The sequence below is a fragment of the Trachypithecus francoisi genome, unplaced genomic scaffold, assembly GCF_009764315.1.
Source record: "Trachypithecus francoisi isolate TF-2019V2 unplaced genomic scaffold, Tfra_2.0 Lachesis_group21, whole genome shotgun sequence".
Classification (NCBI taxonomy): Eukaryota; Metazoa; Chordata; class Mammalia; order Primates; family Cercopithecidae; genus Trachypithecus; species Trachypithecus francoisi.
Window position 1 is genome coordinate 13,547,681 of NW_022681467.1, and position 22,803 is coordinate 13,570,483.

General features: G+C 39.9%; 1 protein-coding gene and 1 long non-coding RNA gene across 5 annotated transcripts in view; one reads left to right on the plus strand and one right to left on the minus strand.

Moving 5' to 3' along the window:
• The window catches only part of SPTLC3 (serine palmitoyltransferase long chain base subunit 3), a 175,456-nt gene that overhangs the window by 141,510 nt on the left and 11,143 nt on the right, over nt 1-22,803 (minus strand). The window lies entirely within an intron of this gene.
• LOC117068448 overlaps nt 20,775-22,803 on the plus strand; it is a 32,945-nt gene continuing 30,916 nt past the window's right edge. Inside the window, exon 1 of the long non-coding RNA XR_004431125.1 lies at nt 20,775-20,852. This is a non-coding gene — a long non-coding RNA (uncharacterized LOC117068448). The remainder of the gene's footprint in view (nt 20,853-22,803) is intronic.

Consider the following 22,803-nt stretch of genomic DNA (forward strand, 5'->3'; position numbering starts at 1 on the left):
GGCAGAGATGAAAGAGGTGGATGAGGTGGAAGGAGAGGAAGGAGAGGCACACTCAGTGTAATTTTTATTGAAAAAAAATCAGTGTATAAGTAGATCCTAACAGTTCAAACTTGTTTGAACTGTTTGAATTGACCCTTGAATAACAGACCCTTATTCAAGGGTCAACTGTATAGATTATGCACTTCTAGCATGTGTGTGTGTGTTTTTTAAATCATCACCTAATGATTGGTAAAATTCAGTTCTTTCCTCAGTAGAAAACTTTGCTTTTAGTCTCAACCATTTGAGTGTCTGATTGATTTCAAAGCTGCCATTTATTTCTCTTCTGAATACTTTGGAATGTCAATTAGCTATGACTGAAGTTATACAAGTGATATAGCACCAAAGATCATGAAAATGGAATGATACAAGAGTGATGAGAGTACAGTTCTACCTTACTTGGAAGGGCATATAATACAACTTAATTTGCCTTACTTAATTAGGGTGAATTCATTTCCCTAAATTGCCTGGGGATTTTAAGAAATGAGTATTTTGACAACAGCTTTATGACGTGTGTTTTATAAATACAAATGTTTAGAAATGCTTTATAAAACTTAAGCCTCGGCCCAGATCATTTGTTTACAAATAGGAGAGTTGCTTCTGTTTAGAGTGTGTCACTTGATTCTACATGTATATATGTCATATATGATAAATCTATTTGGTCACAGCACCTTCCTGATAATTTTACTTTTGTTTTGGAAGGCACCAGGTGCAATTAATCATTGACCCACTGGCAGTTTATTGGTTGACAAATTTATTTGAACACAGCACCTTCTGATAATTTTATTTTTTTTCTGAAGGCACGTGGTGTAATTAATCATTGACCTGTTGGCAGTTTATTAGCAAACTCTGTAATAAAACAATGTTCCGCATGATAAAACCCAAGCTCCAAGAAAGCTCCTATTTAGCAGAGCCAAGTAGGATAGCTGGAGTAGAAGAAATCTAGTTGCTCAGTCAACTCAAGTTGTTCAGGCCACTGAAATCTACTAATATTTAGGACAACTTGTAGTAAAATTGACTTTTTCAACAGCATCAAAACTCCAGCACCAAATCTATTTGTAATATTTTGTTATTATCATTATTTTCTTACCAGTTCAACACTAAACCAAGTCTCATTGAGTGCCCATGTTACCAATTGTTCTGTCAGAAGACAGGAAATGTCCACAGAGAGACTGAAAGCTGACAAATGGTACATAGAGAGATGTCCAGGGAACAGCTGTGAGAACTGGGAGGAAGATGAAGCTAACACTGGCTGGAAAAGGCAGTGGAGATTTCACGAATGAGGGAAGAATTGATCAAATTCTTGACGGTTGAGGAGTGGAAGGATAGGCACAGTAGCAATGAATAGAGAGAAATATCCCCAAGATAGAATTGAGAACATCAGGATAGATACCCATCACCTTTCTCCTGGACCACTGCAATCACCTCCTGGGTGATCTGTTTATTTGATTTCGACTCCTCAACTCTGCAGGGGCTAGACAACTCTTTCTCTAGCTCTTAACATCAAACCATCATTTATAACAGCATTTTTTTGGTGAATAACAAAAAGTATGTATTTATATGTACAGCTAACACAAATGATACACTATTTAGTTCTTGATTTGGGGTAGTTTAATTTTATGTGTGATGGTAAAGTTTCTCATTGGGTTAAATTTTATTGAAGGTCTCTGTACTTCTTATATCTGTTGGCATCTTTCCCCAGATCTAGATGTTTCCAGCCACTCTCTGCAAATATAATTTCTGGCTTTTTTCCTTTCCTTTCTTCCTCAGGAACCCTTATCATGCAAAAGTTAGACCCCGTGATGGTGTCCTGTAATTCTTGTGGTCTTTATTATTTTTAATTCTCTTTTCTCCTCTAACTTGAAAATTTCAAATGTTTTCAATTCAAGCTCACTGATTCTTTCTTTTGCTTCATTGAACCTGTTGTTGAAGCTTTCTCTTAAAGTTTTCAGTATAGTTGTGGTGTTCTTCACTTCTAGAATTTCTTTATTTTAATGTCCCCCTGCTTTTTTTTAAACTTCTCATTTTGTTTGAGTATGTTTTCTAAATTTCATTCAGTTTTTTATCTGTTTATTCTTGTGTTTCACTGAACTGCTTTAGGAGGACTATTCTAAATTCTTTGCCAATCATTACATCTCCATTTCTTTTGCATTTATTCATAACAGCAGTTTCAAAGTTCTCCCTAGAGATGGCCATCAACCAAAAGAGTTGTGGAAAAAAAATATGTACCTTTGTCCTATGCTGGGGATTTTCATATCAAAAGCTAGGATGTAGCAGTCAGTGGAAATATCTTTCTTATTCCTCACTGTGTCCCCAGTGTCTGCACATGGCCTCAAACATGATGTGGGATAAATATTTGCTGATTTAATCAACTTATTAAGTGCTGTGAGCAATACTGAAATGAAAAACCATTTAACGGGGCGGAGCAAGATGGCCGAATAGGAACAGCTCCAGTCTCCAACTCCCAGCGCGAGTAACACAGAAGACCGGTGATTTCTGCATTTTCAACTGAGGTACTGGGGTCATCTCTCTAGGAGTGCCGGACAATCGTGCTGGTCAGCTGCTGCAGCCTGACCAGCGTGAGCTGAAGCAGGGCGAGGCATCGCCTCACCTGGAAGCGCAAGGGGGAAGGAAATCCGTTTTCCTAGCCAGGGGAACTGAGACACATAACACCTGGAAAATCGCGTAACTCCCACCCCAATACTGCGCTTTAAGGAAACAGGCACACCAGGAGAATATATCCCACACCTGGCCGGGAGGGTCCCACGCCCACGGAGCCTCCCTCACTGCTAACACAGCCGTCTGCGGCGATCTATCCGCAAGGCAGCAGCGAGGCTGGGGGAGGGGCGCCCGCCATTGCTGAGGCTTAAGTAGGTAAACAAAGCCGCTGGGAAGCTCGAACTGGGTGGAGCTCACAGCAGCTCAAGGAAACCTGCCTGTCTCTGTAGACTCCACCTCTGGGGACAGCCCACAGCTGAGGTCCAATAGGGAAAGCAGCGGGGGCGGTGCAGAGGCGAATGACTCTGTCTGACAGCTTTGGGGAGAGCCGTGGATCTCCCAACGCGGAGGTTGAGATCCGAGAACGGACAGACTGCCTGCTCAGGTGGGTCCCTGACCCCTGAGTAGCCTAGCTGGAGACATCCCCCACTAGGGGCAGTCTGACACCCCACACCTCACAGGGTGGAGTCATCCCTGAGAGGAACTTCCAAAGGAAGAATCAGACAGGTACACTCGCTGCTCAGCAATATTCTATCTTTGGCAACCTCTGCTGCTGATACCCAGGCAAACAGGGTCTGGAGTGGACCTCAAGCAATCTCCAACAGACAGTCCTTCTGACTGTCAGACGGAAAACTATCAAACAGGAAGGACACCTATACCAAAACCCCATCAGTACGTCACCATCATCAAAGACCAGAGACAGATAAAACCACAAAGATGGGGAAAAAGCAGGGCAGAAAAGCTGGAAATTCAAAAAATAAGAGCGCATCTCCCCCTGCAAAGGAGCGCAGCCCATCGCCAGCAACGGATCAAAGCTGGTCAGAGAATGACTTTGACGAGATGAGAGAAGAAGGCTTCAGTCCATCAAACTTCTCAGAGCTAAAGGAGGAATACGTACCCAGCGCAAAGAAACTAAAAATCTTGAAAAAAAAGTGGAAGAATTGACAGCTAGACTAATTAATGCAGAGAAGATCATAAACGAAATGACAGAGATGAAAACCATGACACGAGAAATACGTGACAAATGCACAAGCTTCAGTAACCGACTCGATCAACTGGAAGAAAGAGTATCAGCGATTGAGGATCAAATGAATGAAATGAAGCGAGAAGAGAAACCAAAAGAAAAAAGAAGAAAAAGAAATGAACAAAGCCTGCAAGAAGTATGGGATTATGTAAAAAGACCAAATCTACGTCTGATTGGGGTGCCTGAAAGTGAGGGGGAAAATGGAACCAAGTTGGAAAACACTCTTCAGGATATCATCCAGGAGAACTTCCCCAACCTAGTAGGGCAGGCCAACATTCAAATTCAGGAAATACAGAGAACGCCACAAAGATACTCCTCCAGAAGAGCAACTCCAAGACACATAATTGCCAGATTCACCAAAGTTGAAATGAAGGAAAAAATCTTAAGGGCAGCCAGAGAGAAAGGTCGGGTTACCCACAAAGGGAAGCCCATCAGACTAACAGCAGATCTCTCGGCAGAAACTCTACAAGCCAGAAGAGAGTGGGGGCCAATATTCAACGTTCTTAAAGAAAAGAATTTTCAACCCAGAATTTCATATCCAGCCAAACTAAGTTTCATCAGTGAAGGAGAAATAAAATCCTTTACAGATAAGCAAATGCTTAGAGATTTTGTCACCACCAGGCCTGCCTTACAAGAGACCCTGAAGGAAGCCCTAAACATGGAAAGGAACAACCGGTACCAGCCATTGCAAAAACATGCCAAAATGTAAAGACCATCGAGGCTAGGAAGAAACTGCATCAACTAATGAGCAAAATAACCAGTTAATATCATAATGACAGGATCAAGTTCACACATAACAATATTAACCTTAAATGTAAATGGACTAAATGCTCCAATTAAAAGACACAGACTGGCAAACTGGATAAAGAGTCAAGACCCATCAGTCTGCTGTATTCAGGAGACCCATCTCACATGCAGAGACATACATAGGCTCAAAATAAAGGGATGGAGAAAGATCTACCAAGCAAATGGAGAACAAAAAAAAGCAGGGGTTGCAATCCTAGTCTCTGATAAAACAGACTTTAAACCATCAAAGATCAAAAGAGACAAAGAAGGCCATTACATAATGGTAAAGGGATCAATTCAACAGGAAGAGCTAACTCTCCTAAATATATATGCACCCAATACAGGAGCACCCAGATTCATAAAGCAAGTCCTTAGAGACCTACAAAGAGACTTAGACTCCCATACAATAATAATGGGAGATTTCAACACTCCACTGTCAACATTAGACAGATCAACGAGACAGAAAGTTAACAAGGATATCCAGGAATTGAACTCATCTCTGCACCAAGCGGACCTAATAGACATCTATAGAACTCTCCACCCCAAATCAACAGAATATACATTCTTCTCAGCACCACATCGCACTTATTCCAAAATTGACCACATAATTGGAAGTAAAGCACTCCTCAGCAAATGTACAAGAACAGAAATTATAACAAACTGTCTCTCAGACCACAGTGCAATCAAACTAGAACTCAGGACTAAGAAACTCAATCAAAACCGCTCATCTACATGGAAACTGAATAACCTGCTCCTGAATGACTACTGGGTACATAACGAAATGAAGGCAGAAATAAAGATGTTCTTTGAAACCAATGAGAACAAAGATACAACATACCAGAATCTCTGGGACACATTTAAAGCAGTGTGTAGAGGGAAATTTATAGCACTAAATGCCCACAAGAGAAAGCAGGAAAGATCTAAAATTGACACTTTAACATCACAATTAAAAGAACTAGAGAGGCAAGAGCAAACACATTCAAAAGCTAGCAGAAGGCAAGAAATAACTAAGATCAGAGCAGAACTGAAGGAGATAGAGTCACAAAAAACCCTCCAAAAAATCCATGAATCCAGGAGTTGGTTTTTTGAAAAGATCAACAAAATTGACAGACCGCTAGCAAGACTAATAAAGAAGAAAAGAGAGAGGAATCAAATAGACGCAATAAAAAATGATAAAGGGGATATCACCACCGACCCCACAGAAATACAAACAACCATCAGAGAATACTATAAATGCCTCTACGCAAATCGACTAGAAAATCTAGAAGAAATGGATAATTTCCTGGACACTTACACTCTCCCAAGACTGAACCAGGAAGAAGTTGAATCCCTGAATAGACCAATAACAGGCTCTGAAATTGAGGCAACAATTAATAGCCTACCCACGAAAAAAAGTCCAGGACCAGATGGATTCACAGCTGAATTCTACCAGAGGTACAAGGAGGAGCTGGTACCATTCCTTCTGAAACTATTCCAATCAATAGAAAAAGAGGGAATCCTCCCTAACTCCTTTTATGAGGCCAACATCATCCTGATACCAAAGCCTGGCAGAGACACAACAAAAAAAGAGAATTTTAGACCAATATCCCTGATGAACATCGATGCAAAAATTCTCAATAAAATACTGGCAAACCGGATTCAGCAGCACATCAAAAAGCTTATCCACCATGATCAAGTGGGCTTCATCCCTGGGATGCAAGGCTGGTTCAACATTCGCAAATCAATAAATGTAATCCAGCATATAAACAGAATCAAAGACAAGAACCACATGATTATCTCAATAGATGCAGAAAAGGCTTTTGACAAAATTCAACAGCCCTTTATGCTAAAAACGCTCAATAAATTCGGTATTGATGGAACGTACCTCAAAATAATAAGAGCTATTTACGACAAACCCACAGCTAATATCATACTGAATGGGCAAAAACTGGAAAAATTCCCTTTGAAAACTGGCACAAGACAGGGATGCCCTCTCTCACCACTCCTATTCAACATAGTGTTGGAAGTTCTGGCTAGGGCAATCAGGCAAGAGAAAGAAATCAAGGGTATCCAGTTAGGAAAAGAAGAAGTCAAATTGTCCCTGTTTGCAGATGACATGATTGTATATTTAGAAAAACCCATCGTCTCAGCCCAAAATCTCCTTAAGCTGATAAGCAACTTCAGCAAAGTCTCAGGATACAAAATTAATGTGCAAAAATCACAAGCATTCTTATACACCAGTAACAGACAAGCAGAGAGCCAAGTCAGGAATGAACTTCCATTCACAATTGCTTCAAAGAGAATAAAATACCTAGGAATCCAGCTTACAAGGGATGTAAAGGACCTCTTCAAGGAGAACTACAAACCACTGCTCAGTGAAATCAAAGAGGACACAAACAAATGGAAGAACATACCATGCTCATGGATAGGAAGAATCAATATTGTGAAAATGGCCATACTGCCCAAGGTTATTTATAGATTCAATGCCATCCCCATCAAGCTACCAATGAGTTTCTTCACAGAATTGGAAAAAACTGCTTTAAAGTTCATATGGAACCAAAAAAGAGCCCGCATTGCCAAGACAATCCTAGGTCAAAAGGACAAAGCTGGAGGCGTCACGCTACCTGACTTCAAACTATACTACAAGGCTACAGTAACCAAAACAGCATGGTACTGGTACCACAACAGAGAAATAGACCAGTGGAACAGAACAGAGTCCTCAGAAATAATACCACACATCTACAGCCATCTGATCTTTGACAAAGCTGACAAAAACAAGAAATGGGGAAAGGATTCCCTATTTAATCAATGGTGCTGGGAAAATTGGCTAGCCACAAGTAGAAAGCTGAAACTGGATCCTTTCCTTACCCCTTATACGAAAATTAATTCAAGATGGATTAGAGACTTAAATGTTAGACCTAATACCATAAAAACCCTAGAAGAAAATCTAGGTAGTACCATTCAGGACATAGGCATGGGCAAGGACTTCATGTCTAAAACACCAAAAGCAACGGCAGCAAAAGCCAAAATTGACAAATGGGATCTCATTAAACTAAAGAGCTTTTGCACAGCAAAAGAAACTACCATCAGAGTGAACAGGCAACCTACAGAATGGGAGAAAATTTTTGCAATCTACTCATCTGACAAAGGGCTAATATCCAGAATCTACAAAGAACTCAAACAATATACAAGAAAAAAACAAACAACCCCATCAAAAAGTGGGGAAAGGATATGAACAGACATTTCTCAAAAGAAGACATCCATACAGCCAACAGACACATGAAAAAATGCTCGTCATCACTCGCCATCAGAGAAATGCAAATCAAAACCACAATGAGATACCATCTCACACCAGTTAGAATGGCAATCATTAAGAAGTCAGGAAACAATAGATGTTGGAGAGGATGTGGAGAAATAGGAACACTTTTACACTGTTGGTGGGATTGTAAACTAGTTCAACCATTATGGAAAACAGTATGGCGATTCCTCAAGGATCTAGAACTAGATGTACCATATGACCCAGCCATCCCACTACTGGGTATATACCCAAAGGATTATAAATTACTCTACTACAAAGACACATGCACACGTATGTTTATTGCGGCACTCTTTACAATAGCAAAGACTTGGAATCAACCCAAATGTCCATCTGTGACAGACTGGATTAAGAAAATGTGGCACATATACACCATGGAATACTATGCAGCCATCAAAAAGGATGAGTTTGCGTCCTTTGTAGGGACATGGATGCAGCTGGAAACCATCATTCTTAGCAAACTATCACAAGAAGAGAAACCAAACACCGCATGTTCTCACTCATAGGTGGGAACTGAACAATGAGATCACTTGGACTCGGGAAGGGGAACATCACACACTGGGGCCTATCATGGGGAGGGGGGAGGAGGGAGGGATTGCATTGGGGAGTTATACATGATATAAACGTTATGCACATGTACCCTAGAACTTAAAGTATAATAAAAAATAAAATAAAAATAAAAAAAAAAAAAATAAAAAAAAATAAAATAAAAAAAAAAAAAAAAAGAAAAACCATTTAACTTGGGAAACTCAGCACATATATCAAATATATTTTTTTAACCTTTCATACGAATGTACCTACATCATGACAAAAACTCTCTTTGGGAAGTGTTGGTTTTCAGTATAGAGCTTCGTTATTTAGCACAGAAGACAATAATCTGCCTGATCTCTGATGTTCCACCTTCCATTTGTTGCCTATGCAGTATCAAATGGCTTTCACTTCACACCCTGCTTTTTATTCCTTCCTACACTTTTTTCATACTGTCACTTTTCAGTAATTTCTTCAGTTTCTTCTATTTCTTCCTAACTGTTCTCACCTTTCACCTCTCCCTCATCTCCACCTCACATACAGACTCTTTGCCTACCTTAAGACACAGCTCTGGCTTCACTTCCTAAAAAGATCCAGGCTGGATGTTCTCACTGTGTAACACCATCATTACACTTACCACCTTGTATTACAATAATATTTAAAACATTTTTTAATAGGCAAGTCACTTAATAAATATTTTCTGTTCATTAATGAAAGAACAGAAAATAAAAGATCACTTGCAAAAATAATAGCTTCCATTATATCTTATTATCTTTTAAATATTTCAACACTATTGTCTGGTGTGACAAAGACTGGCTATTCACCAAACCCATTTACCTCTCCTCCTCACAGCTAGGCTACATTTCCGACATCCCTTGAAGATAAATGTGGCCATATGACTGAGTTCTGATCTATGTGAAGTGAGAGAAGCAAAGTGTGTTACTTCGTGCCTAACCCATAAAAGTCTCTTTTCCCTGTTGCCATCTGATTGTTGATGGCCAAGATGACCTTGGAAACTACACACTAAAGATTCCAGAACCTTTATTAGCCTAGTTTTCTGAAGAAATATGAGGAACAGAGTCCTTACCACCTCCCAACCCTACTTCTTATCACTACCAATTAGATTTATTATGAATAGAAATAAATTTCTCTTGGGTTATGCCATTGGGATTTGGTGGCTTATGTATTATGACACCTAGTGTTACCTTAATACATACATACTATAAGAATATTGTTAAATTCTTTCATTTCTAACCTTTGCTTAGAAGGGTTTGGTAGAAGTCTGAGAACTGAGTTACCTCCTCAAGGAAACATCTGTATTAGGAAACCCCTGGTCTGATCAAACTTCAAATCAAGGTCTGAGGAAGTTTAAGTATAAAATTAACTCTGTAGAAGACCCAAGTCTTAGTTCTTGATTGATTGAGCATGTTTTTGTAAGTGTTAGGCTTCACTTACCCCAGAAGTCAAAGAGAGTGATAAGTTACAAATATGGAAACTGTGAGGGGTCAAGTTTTCCTTTATTAGCTACTCCAGCCTTTCTTTCTATTTATTAATCAGGTCAGTTCATAAGAGGTTAATTTAATTTCCCATCATCTTGAGTTTCCCATTCACCACCTGAGAAGTCAGCCAACAAGTCAGGGAGGATCTAAGGAGGGCCAAGGCTTCAGCAAGGTGCAGCCAGAGTGGTGAGTGAAGGATGAAGGATTCCCACGAAAGGCAGGATTGCATGGAGGGGTCTAAGGTGAATCCCAAGCAGAGTGTTGAGTGAATATCTGCTGAAGAAATGAGTGAATGAGGGAGAGCCAAGACTGGGAAAGTTAAGAGAGATGGTAAAGACCTTCCAGGATAGGAGGACCAGTGTGGGCACCCATTGGTGGGTGGAAATGAGGGAACACAGCCTTGCATGGGCCTCTGGCTGGACCTTGAATGGTATATATTTGGTGATAAACTGTAGAGAGTCCACTGGAATTGAATAATGGAAAGCCTTTGATAGCAGGGTAAGCCAGATTTTGTCTTTCAGGTAGTTGTGAAAGAAAGGTGTGCTTTCATTGAGATGTTCCCCTATCAAGAACTGCAGAAGAAATGCAGGGCAGAAATATTGGTAAACTGGACCCCACTTGGAATGACAGCTAGGTTGGAGGCTCTAAGTAATTGGATTTACTTCAGCTTTAGAGCTAAGTGGCTATCCTTCACCATCCTGCAATGACTGTATTATTCTGATCTTATTCATAACTGGCTGGCTCACTTGAGGAACACAGAGCTTTTATTAAGTTATTCTGATAAATCAGAGAAAACAATGCACTATTGGTTTGATATCTCTGAGAATAACTATCACCTTCTTGACCTATTATAATATGCCATGTGAGAACAATGCTTATCTCTAAGGTACTCTAAAGCTTTTATGGACATGCTCTTATTTACTTACATGCTATTCCAAAGAAGTAGGTGGTGGATTACTGTAATGGAATTAGAATGATCTTCACTTAATAAGAGAGACACAAGGACATTAAGCAACTTGCCTAAGGTTATAAAGCAGGAAAAGACAGGACTAAGTTGATCCTCTCAAATCCACATACCAGGGTTGAAGCCCGAAAGAAAAATAAAAGTTAGATCTTTGAGACATGACAAACTGGAACATATTTCAGAAATGGAGTAGCCATGGGACTTAGTCTTTTCCCTTCTCAGGTGAATACTAGTAGCTGCAAACACTGTGCAAAGGCTGACTTCCTTGTGCATGTACCTGTGTTGGGCATGGGAAAGATCACTTGGGTAGTGTCTTACAGCACCCACCCTCATGGGGGTCATGGGCTAGGGGAAAGAAACAATGTGAAAAACAGAACAAAAATAGAACCTTTTAAGACTAGAGAGCAAGAAGTCTAATCAAGTGCCATAGCAGTTGATTTATACATATTTATACATCTGTTCATTCATTCATTCCAGAATTATATATTGAGCACCTACTCTGTGCCCGCTAGTGTGCTAGGTTCAGGTGAAATGGTGTGAGCAAGAGGGACAGAGGCCCTGCTCTCACAGTTTAGATCTGGCTGTTCAATACAATTGTTGCTAGCCATATGTTTCTAGTTATGTTTAAACTTCAATAGTTAAAATTAAATAAACTTAGAGATTTAGATCTTCAATTGCACTAGCCACATTTCAAGTGCTCAATATTCTCATGTAGTTGGTGGCTACCTTACTGGATGGGACATTTATAGAGCATTTCCATCATCATAGGAAGTTCTATTGTTTAGAAATTGGCAAATTATGGTCCACAGCCTAATTTTGTAATAAAGTTTTATTGAAACACAGCTATATCCATTTGTTTATATATTGTCTATGGCTGCATTTCTGCTACAGTGGCAGAGTTGAGTAGTTGTAACAGAGACTGAATGGCTTACAGAGTTGAAAATATTTACTATCTATCTCTTTACAGAAAAAGACTGCCAACCCTTGATCTGGAAGGAAATACAGATGAACAATACTTAGAAAAAGGGAAATTATAAGTAATCAAGAGTGCTGTACAGTGGTTATAGGATGGGATCTGACCTAGTTCAGAAAAAGAGAAGGCCCTTCTCAAAGAAAATGAAGTTTTAAATAAAATCTGAAGAATCAGCAGGAGTTTACCAGGAATAAAGTCTTCCAGGCAGAAGGAAGTGCTTGAGGAAAGGCAAGGAGGGTGTGGGGTAGGGGTAGCTCATGGATAGTGAGGGGCAGGCATGGCTGAATGTCAGTTCCAGGAGGAGGACCCCCATTCACTTAGTACATTGCTAGTAGCACCCCAGTTCCTAGAACAGTGTCTGACATGTAACAAGGGTCCGATAAATATTTAATGAATGAAGGAACAAATATAAGAATGAATAGGCTGGGAAGGTGATGCAGGGCTGGTAAATTGCGATAAGGATTACAGCTTTGATCTTAACATGAAAAGCTACTGATGAGTTTAAACAAATGGTAACCTGATCAGGCATGGTTCTTGAAAGTAACATTGGAATATGATGTGGTAAACAGATCTCCAAGGAGCTCCCATATTCAGTGATTCACAGTGATTTGTGGTTAGTCATTTAAAAATCTCTTTTATATTCATGGTGGAAGAAAATTTGTTGAGGCCAACTTACTCAGTTGGTTCTGGAATTGCGAGTCTCTGACCAAAATTTGAAAGGATAGTCTCCTAAATTGCACAGGAATGAACCAACAACAGGGGTGTGTTTTGACATCACAGTGTGGTGTGCCCTGTGGCATTTCTTCACGGTAGGGGCAGCCAGTGGCTCATGGATGAGTTATTATAAGGGTGGGGCTCCTGGAGGCACATGCAATGTGGTTGACAGTCATTTGGCTGAGTTCAGTGGACTGAACTTGGATTACAAACCACAGTTTTTCTTTTTGAATCAAAACAAACCAATTTCTTCTTGCACCTCTTTGCTGAGCTGCTATACCTAGGTCCCACCCAAAACTTCCTGTCCCCTGATGCTAGACCAAACAGGGACTGCTATTCAGCCACATGTAGAAGCAGAAAGCTCTCTGACCTAGAAAGAGAGAAACTTGTCAAGGATTCAGTGGCTGTTCTCTTCTCTGTGTGTTTATTAGGAATTGCTGTGTGGTTGCACATACCTATTCTGTTTGCTTCCCTGCCTGTCACCCCAGATAACCTGGTTCATCTTTTGGTTTCCTTTGAAGACAGAATGTATCCTTACAGATTACACTTAGTTGAAATACACAGATTCCCTGGCTGAAATCTTTGTTTGCACTGAAAGCAGGACATGTTATTTCACTTTCCATGAAAGCCTTTTGCTTCCATGAAAAATAAGTATATTATCTCCAAACAACTAATTCGCTAAGAAAATGACACCAAAACAATTTATTCATTTGCTTCCAAAAAGTCTAATAATATCCATGATCATAATTATAATTATCTGATTAATTATTTTCATCAAGTGCCACATAATATAGGAAAAAATAACCTCTCCCAGAGCAAGGCTAATCTTGGCTACTCGTACTCCTGAATCAACCAGCTTTGTATAACCAGGCATGTTTTAGCCATCATAGCTCCTGAGTCAAAGGGAATGAATGGGTGAAAAGCATAAGTCATCTGACCAGAATATTAAGATTGACATTACGCTTAACAAAAGCAAACTGATGCCTGTGACTTGTTTAATTCAATGATTGAATCATTTTCTCAGGTCACCATGTGGAATACTTTTATTTCTGAGTACTATACTCAGTCTGTAGGGACGTGATTCAGTTGTCTTGCTAAGAATGAACCAGTGGGAAAGGATGGGTTCTTAAAGAAAAGGCCAGCTCCTCCTGTCATAAGCTAACAAACTAACCCAAGATGTACTTCAGCTGTGGGACATCTCCAGGTGCCCCAAATCATTTGCATGGGTGGGCAAATAGTGTTAATGTCAGCGGCTACCACGGAGTTTGTGTTTGGTTTTGTGATGTGTAAGGCAGTGTAGTGTAGAGGCAAAGGGCACAGGCATGTCTTGCCCTAGATTGGCCCTATTGAGATGTTGGGCAAGTGACTACACCTGTTTGAGTCTCTGTTGCTTCCTATTTTAAAATAATAGCCAAATAGCTTCATCAGCAATAAAGGATATGAGTGTCCCAAGGCTGTGCTCCAGGTCTGAATATCACACTCTCATGAGAGGGCAAAGCATAAATAATTCAGCTTTAAAGGAAGTGGAAGCTAGTTACTGTTGTTGGCTTTGATCCCGGTTTTAACACAATGCAAAACCAGTAGAGAAGAATAGCTCATTCTTATCTTGTATCTACTCGTTTGGTTAGTCTAATAATTCCTAAATACTAGTCTATAACACTTTAAAGACACATACTAAAATTTTCACTGATGTATGGTAAAATTTTGATATATATGTGTAATATAAAACTATATGATGCTTATAAATATATACACATGTGGACATCTTTCTAGGGACTGTCTCTTAATTAGACATCATGTCCTTAATATCTTTTAGGGTGAATTTATGCACGATAGTGATAGTGGATAAGGGGTTATTGGATCATGGCAGAATAAAAACTTTGGTACAATATAATTTACTTTAAAAAATCACAGGTTTATAAAATTCTGAAGTCTGATTCTACTGGGCTGAATCACCAGACATCAGCCCTCTGAGCTTTCACACTTTGTGAACAGAAACTTCTGGTCCTACTGAGAAATGTATTACTAAGATCTTTAAAAAATCACATAATATGGTTCTCTGAGATCTGAGATCCGTTCTGCCATTATTATTCTAATATGTAAGAAGTTCTGGAGCCAAGTTTCCTTAGGACTAATTATCAAAGTAGGTGGTTGAAAAACATGTAATGTTGCAAGAACCCAAGAGTTCCAACCATGTCATCAATGCCACCGCCTTGGGCAAACTCAACAAAGGAAACAAGGAGTGAATTGACTCGTGTTCCCTTGGGTCTAGAAGTAAGCATTCATAATGTCAGGTTTTTAAGAATAGAGCTGAGGCTGGCCAAAGACTCAAAAGAAGGTAATTCTAAGAAATATAACATAAAACATAAAGATGTGATGGCAAAGGTAAATAATTTTTTAAGGGAGATTTGTAGAAAATTTTGCTATTTAATATGCCATGTAAAATCACTTTGCTGCCTACCTATAAAAGTCTTAGGTAGAAATCAGTATTATTCTTTGAGGCTTTTAGAATCACATGGATTTTAAAAATTTTTGTAAGAGTGATTCCCAAAGCTGTTCCTCTGAGCAGTTTAATAACCAAATTGGCACTTTTGCGTGTGCGTGTGTATGTGTGTTCTGAAATAAATTACTGAAGAACAGAGGCTCTGATTTTTTTTCCTTCCTTCCTGTTCTTATGAAGGGAAGTTGTATGCACTGAATAAGGGTTTGACAGGTGTCTGCTGCACCCAGTCCTTGGAGGCATTCCTGAATGTCGAGTCGGCATGTCTGGCATTATAATATTATCCAGCTCTGTCTCCATTATCCATGTGGTTTTGATCTCACTTTTCTGAGCCCCATTTTCTCATTCTAAAACAGGTCAGTAGCATTTGTTCTATCTACTTCACAGCATTGGATCACTTTCTGGACCACTGAGGGTACAATGAGATCCTGGATGTGAAAGGGATGTACAGACATAAGGATCAGTATAGTTGATGCTGAAGGTTAAAAGGGTAAAAATTGGCCATGTTTTATAAAAATAACTGTCTTAATTTTAGGTTCTCCAGGAGCAAACCTGTATAAAAGATTCAAATACAAGCTGTTTATTTGGAAGGTTATCCCAGGAAGCACTGTTAGAGGAGGAGAGATGAGCCAGAAAAGGGAAGGAAACCAACGAATGGTGTGCTCTTAAGGCAGTTACCAGTGTGGGCAGCTGGAGCTCACTTCCACTGGGGTCTGCAGGAGACAGTGTAGAACACACCTAACAATTATCTTTCTTGAAGGGTGAAGCTGCTGGGGTATTTATCATTCAGCTCCCATCAGTCAAAGGTTGAGCACTGCTTCCAGGGGGTGTTGATTCTCTGGTACTTTTGGCCTGGTGCCCATAAGGGAAGAACAGGCTCCAGTTCCTAGAACAGTGTCTGACACATAACAGTTTTTCAGAAAGTTCTCAGAAAAAGGGCATAGGAATTGGCCATTGGAGATGAGGCTGTGCACATGGAAATGGTAACCGCCAACAGTAGAAGTGGATATGGCACCAGCAGGGTCTGCTATGGTCATCCGAGTTTCAACACTGCACTTTGTTCACACCTAACCTTAATTTCTTAATATTATTATACTCTACTGTTCAGTTTGTTTTTATTTGAAGACGTATTGGTGTTTTATTCAAGTATAGTTCTGTCACTGTGTGTTAAAGGTTTCTGCAGGCCAAGGACATGAACAGACACTTCTCAAAAGAAGACACACATGTGACCAAAAAGCTTATGAAAAAACCTCAATATCACTGATTAGAGAAATGCAAATCAAAACCAAAATGACATACCATCTCACACCAGTCAGAATGGTTATTACTAAAAAGCTGAGAAATAACAGATGCTGGGAAGGTTGCAAAAAAAAGGGAACACTTATACACTGTTGGCGGAAGTGTAAATTAGTTTAACCATTGTGGATGACAGTACAACGATTCCTCAAAGAGTTAAAAACAGAACTACCACTCAACCCAGCAATCCCATTACCAGGTACATGCCCAAAGGAATATAAGTTGTTTTACCATAAAGACACATGCACACATATGTTCATTTTAGTACTATTCACAATAGCAAAGACATGGAATCAACCTAAATCCTTATCAATGACAAATTGGATAAAGAAAATGTATTACATATACGCCATGGAACACTATGAAGCCGTAAAAAAGAATGAGAGTGTGTCCTTTCCAGGAGCAGGGATGGAGGTGGAGGCCATCATCCTTAGCAAACTAATGCAGGAAGACAAAACCAAATACTGTATGTTCTCAGAAGTGGAAGCTAAATGACTAGAACACATGGACAGGTAGAGAGGAACAACACACATTGGAACCTAATGGAGGGTGGAGGGTGGAAGGAGGGAGAAGATCTGGAAAAGTAACTAATGTGTGCTAGACTTAGTCCCTGGATGATGAAATAGTAAGCACAAAAAACCCCTGTGACACAAGTTTACCTATATAACAGGCCTGCACATGTACCCCTAAACCTCAAATAAAACTTTTAAAAAGAGGTTTCTGCAGGCCAATCAATATGCAACCTCTTGTCATATTCTGGCACTGCTTCACCAAAGAAAGGGCAGAGAGGGACATAAGGCAGATTCTTACAAGGGTCAATATTAGTAATAGTGCACATTTGTAGAGAATTTCCTCTGGTGCCTACACTGTTCTAAGGCTTTGCATGCATTATCTTATTTATTTCTCACCACCACCCATTAGGGTAGGCACTACTATTAACCTCATTTACCAGGTGAGAAAACTGAGGCACAGAGAGATTAAACTGTTTATGCAAGGTCACACCACCGTGAAGCTGGGATTCAAGCCCAGGAAGTGTGAAAGTGAGGCCCTGTTCCCAAGTTTTATGTAATGATGCAGGTTACCAGGGTGATAGGGCTGTAGGGTGAGGTTACGTGATATTAGGAGTCAGAAGATCCTGCTTTCACTACCTGCCAGCTGTGTGGGTGATCATCTGATTTCTTCAAACCTTGGTTCCTTATATGTGAAATTTGAAAGCCTATTGCAAGGGTTGACAATATTTTTAAAAGGGTGAACATATAGTAGTGTCCTTATGTATAGTAGCAATTATTTACCTCTAATAATTATTTTCTCTGACATGGTGATCTGTGACATGCAGAAAAGGAAGTTTTCTACATGTGGCTCTAATTTTGGGCAATAGGAAAGGAGTGCCTTTGCTTGTGACATGAGACAAATACAATTTCACAATATCAATTTTGAAATTGATACTAAAGAAATTTGCAATAGCAGACATTATTTTAAGGATCATCAAACTATTATAATTCCTGGTCTTTGCTTTCCTCATGTGTTCAAGAAGACAGGGGATGGAGTGGAATTGTAAAGATTACTGAACTAAGTTCCTTTCCTGCTAGAGAGATTATACTAAAGACGAAAAGGAAAATAGCTCCTGATCCCTGTGGAATTATGAGTGTGTAGCAGGAGAATTTCTCTAGCAGACAGCCTTCTGGTGAGCTCTTCCTTTACTTCATTAGATGATGATTTACACATTAGCCAGTTCTCTTCTACAGAGATTAAACTCTTTAATTTTAAGTGAGCAGTTTTAGTTCATCTTTTCACAGTCAAAACTATATTAGGAAACTTTCTCCAAAAAAGTAATCAAAAGCCAATGTAGGTCAAAACTCATTGAATGATATACTTCAGATTTGTGCATTCCATTGTATGTAAATTTTACCTCAAAAGAAAAAAAAACCTATAGAAAAATATTGAAGTTAATGGTATGCATGCTGAAGGGTTTAGAAGTGAAGTGTATTTATTCTACAACTTCATTTGAGATGCATAAAACATATGGATTGATGGATAGATAGGTAGATATGTAGTAAACCTATAGCAAAATGCTAACTGTAGAATCTAGGTGGTAGATATACGAATATTTATTTAGAATTATATAAGGTTTTCTATAAATGGGCAAATGTTTACAATAAAAAGGTGGAGGAAAGGGCATTTCATCTAGTGATAAAAGTGCAGGTCCCGTGACTAGATTGCATTGCTAACTATATGTTTGATCTCAGGCCAAGTTTAGTTAACTTTTGCATGACTAAGTTTACTCATCTAAAAAATGACGATAGTAACAGTATCAACCTCATATGGTTGTTGTGAGGGTCAACTAAGTTAGTAAAGTTAGTAAAGTTCTTAGCATGTAGTGCAATGTAAAAGTTTGTTAAATAAAAGGTTTTTTTTTTTTTTTTTTTTTTGATTCGGAGTCTCTGTCTGTTGCCCAGGCTGGAGTGCAGTGGCCAGATCTCAGCTCACTGCAAGCTCCGCTTCCCGGGTTTACGCCATTCTCCTGCCTCAGCCTCCTAAGTAGCTGGGACTACAGGTGCCCGCCACCACGCCCGGCTAGTTTTTTGTATTTTTTAGTAGAGACAGGGTTTCACCATGTTAGCCAGGATGGTCTTGATCTCCTGACCTCGTGATCCACCCACCTCGGCCTCCCAAAGTGCTGGGATTACAGGCTTGAGCCAGCGCGCCCAGCCAAATAAAAGTTTTAAAAGTCATCTCATATGTAGGTCATTCATGGGAAAACAGATCTCATTTACTTTCTTGGACACTCGACTCTGAGAATGCAGAATTTTATTAGAAGCTGTTGACAGCCCTACACGCCTTGTGAGATTAGTCATTTTCCCTCAAATCCATGCATACTTCATCTCCTGCTAAGATGCAGCAGGAATGATTGAGATGAATTAATAATATTTCATTTCTATTTTCATTTTCTTCAAAAAGTTCCACTGCTTAAAGCATGCTCCATATCTCCAAGCTTGGAGTATATCACCTCTGGATAGCAATACAGAAGCATATTGCTACCTGGTCACCAAAGTAATCTAGTGATTTCGTGATTTTTAAAAAGATGGTAGTAAATAGTAGCCATGCTGTCCAACAAAGCTTAGGAAACCTGTGAATTAATTAATAAGAGGTTATATACTTTGAAGTTTACAGAGAAGTCTGCAGATCATATGAGCAGAGCTTTCTTAGTCTTTTAGAGATCTAGGCATGTGAAATGGGAGTTCTTGCAAAGAACAGATTAGTAAAAATAGGTAGTCTTTATTCATTCCATAAATATCATTGAGCTCCTATTACATACAGGCTATGGTCTAGGTACCAGGGATTTGGCAGTGAACAAGATAGGAATTCCTGCCCAGGTGGACCCCTCACAGTCTAAAAGTGGAGGCAGGCAACAGATAGGAAATAAATTAATGTGTGCATGCATGTGTGCTTATGTGTGTAGGTATATGTGTGACTCTGTGTGTGTGTGTGTGCATGTGCACAGATGTTTTTAAATGCTAAAGAGAGCAATTAAGTAGGAAAGGGGCTAAGAAGTGGGGGGGGGGGGGGTAGTTTGCAATTTTAGAAAGCATCGTGAGCCTGAGTCCCACAGAGAAGGTGCTATGTGAGTGAAGACTTCAAGTGGGAGAAGGGTGAGCCCTGTGGATGTCTGGGGAAAGGATGTTCCGGGATGGGGAATGAGGAGTGCAAATGCAAATGTTGCAGGTGGGAGGACACCATGGGTGGCTGACTCCAGGAACAGTGAGGAGGCTGTGCAGCTGGGACAGAGTGAGCTCAGGGAAAGTAGCAGAATATGAGTCACAGATGATCTGGCCAGGCTGTGGGGCCTTATGGTCATAGTAAGTATTTTGTTTTTTGCTGTGAGTGAAATGGTAGCCATGGGAAGGATTTGGGCAGAAGAATGACATCTCTGGATTTTATTTCAGCACGAGCACTGTCTGCTGTACTGAGAAAGTCTAGTGGATTGCGATGGAGGGGAGGGTGGAAACAGGACATGGTGGTTTTTAAAACATGCTCATGAATTATTTGCTACTCTTCCCATTAAGAGACAGGCTAGTCCCCTCCCCTTGAACCTGGTGGGCTTGTTTATGGCTGCTTTGATCCAGTCCACAGTCCTGGCTTGTCTCATCCTTCGGCCTTCCCAGCTCAGGTGGCAGGCATGACACTGAGGAGGCAGTCTGGAAAGTGGACCCTCCTGGCCCAACTTCTCCAGCCTGGCCAGTTGAGTCATCCTAGCAGAGGCCCTAGACACCATGGAGCAGGGGAGAGCTGTCCTCACTGTGCCTTTTCTGAATTTCTGACCAGCAGAATCCACGAGCATAATAAAATCATTGTTTTATGCTATGTGTTGGGCTGCACTGTTATGTAACAATAGACAGTGGAACACAGATAAAAGAGATGGAGCTCCTGCAATATTTTAGGTGAGAGATAATGGGGGCTAAGACCAGGGAGCTGCTGAGGGAAAGGTGAGAAGTGGTCAGATTCTGGATGCACTGTGAAGGTAGGCTCATGTTTTACTGAGATATAGAATGTAGAATAGAATGAAGGAGAAAAGTCATGAATGGCACCACGGTTTATGGCTTGAGCCACAAGAAAGATAGAGTTGCCATTTATTGAGATGGGAAAGACTGTAAGGGAAACAGTTTTGGAGAGTGGGAGGAGGAAACATCAGGAGCACCGTTTGGTACATATTAAGTTTAAGATGACTTTTGATTATTTAAGTGGAAAGATCAAGTAGGCAGTCAGAAATGCCTATTTATGCATATACATTTATATATCTACATATATCAAGTAGTCAGTTGGAAATGCCTATTTTATAGATCTATTACTTATCTATATAATTTATCTAATCTATCTATCATGATGTGTTAGAAATAATGCTTGAAGTTGCAAATGAAATGACATTCTGATAGTTGATTTCTCAGCAAGGCAAAGTTTACTTCTGCAGAAGGGTGCTGCTCATTAGTTTGGTCACTATGAGAGCACATCAAACAAAGGAAAGCAGCAGATTCATCCCTAAAACATTGCGCTCCTACTGCTATGTGCAGTCTCCATTGGCTAGAGTTGGACCACACAATCTAAACTGAACCCAGCTGGCTAACCTTAGACATACAGGGATGCAGTTACACTGGCAAGAAGACAGTTTTGGCAGGGGTAGGGAGGGTGGAGGGGGTTTGGTCAGGGGGCCGTTGCAGTTGGAGGAGGTAATTTACAGAGTGAGTAGCAGATGTGGAATGTGGGCTCTATAGATAAAGACTGAGAGGAAGGTTGTTTCCCTGGGCAAGGGAACGCAGAGAGTAAGGGAGTCTGGCCTTGAAAGCAGGGAACAAAGGACAAGGAAACTGAAACAAGTTAACCTTTGAAGAAGAATGTCTTTACTGTATTTAACTTGATGAGACAAGGTCAGATCTTCATGAGAGATATGCAGTTAGAAAAGAATAGAGGGGCATAGACTAAGCCTTGGGTCATTCCATTGTTTAAAGGTCAAAGAGAGGAGGAGGAACCAAGAATAGAAAATGCATAGGAAAAGCTAGTGATAAAGAGGAAAAGCAAGAGTGCTATACCCTGGAAGTCAAGAGAAGAATGCGCTTTAAGAAAGAGAGAGTGATTATCTTTCACTAATGCTGCAGACAGGCCAAATAAAATGAAGACTGAGAAGTCATCACGGGATGAAGGATTTCAAGGGTTTATGACTGTCATTTATTGAGCATCTACTATATACCAGGCATCGTACTGATTAGTCTTATAATAGTAGTAGAGAAGAAAGAGGTGACTGCAGGCTAATGATAATAGATAATAATCATTTATTATCTACTGTATGCCTGATAGTCATTGGGAGTCTTACATATGCTGTCTCATTTATTCTTTACCATAGCCTCATAAAGAATGAATCAGAGACATAAAGCTACCTTCCTAATATGGCCCAATTAGTAAGTGGCAGAACCGAGATTCAAACCCAGTTCTATCTGATATCAAAGCTAGTGGTCTTTTTACTACCATTCCTCCTTAAGGAGTTCACATTTTTCTGGGACATCCTAAGGGGTGCAGGAGTGTGAAAAGCTACCACATAAACATCTTTCTGGGGAGTTCAGTTTCTTCAAAGTTTTAAAAGAGTATATAAAAAGTTTTATAGCAAAATAAATATTAATATATGTAATAAGATGCAAACTTCTAACATAAATGAAAGGCTACAGATGCATGCCACCACATCCAGCTAATTAATTTTTTTTTAAAAGAAATGGGGTCTTGCCATGTTCCCCAGACTGGTTTCAAACTCCTGGTCTCAACTGAACCTCCTTCCTTGACCTCCCAAAGCTTTAGAATTATAGACAAGAGCCACCACACCCACCCTCTAATCCAATTTTTAAATAAATATCTAACACACATGGGGCTTGCTCCCTGAATCACTTTGTGTTATCTGTGATTTTCTCTTTTTTGGTGGATCAATTTGT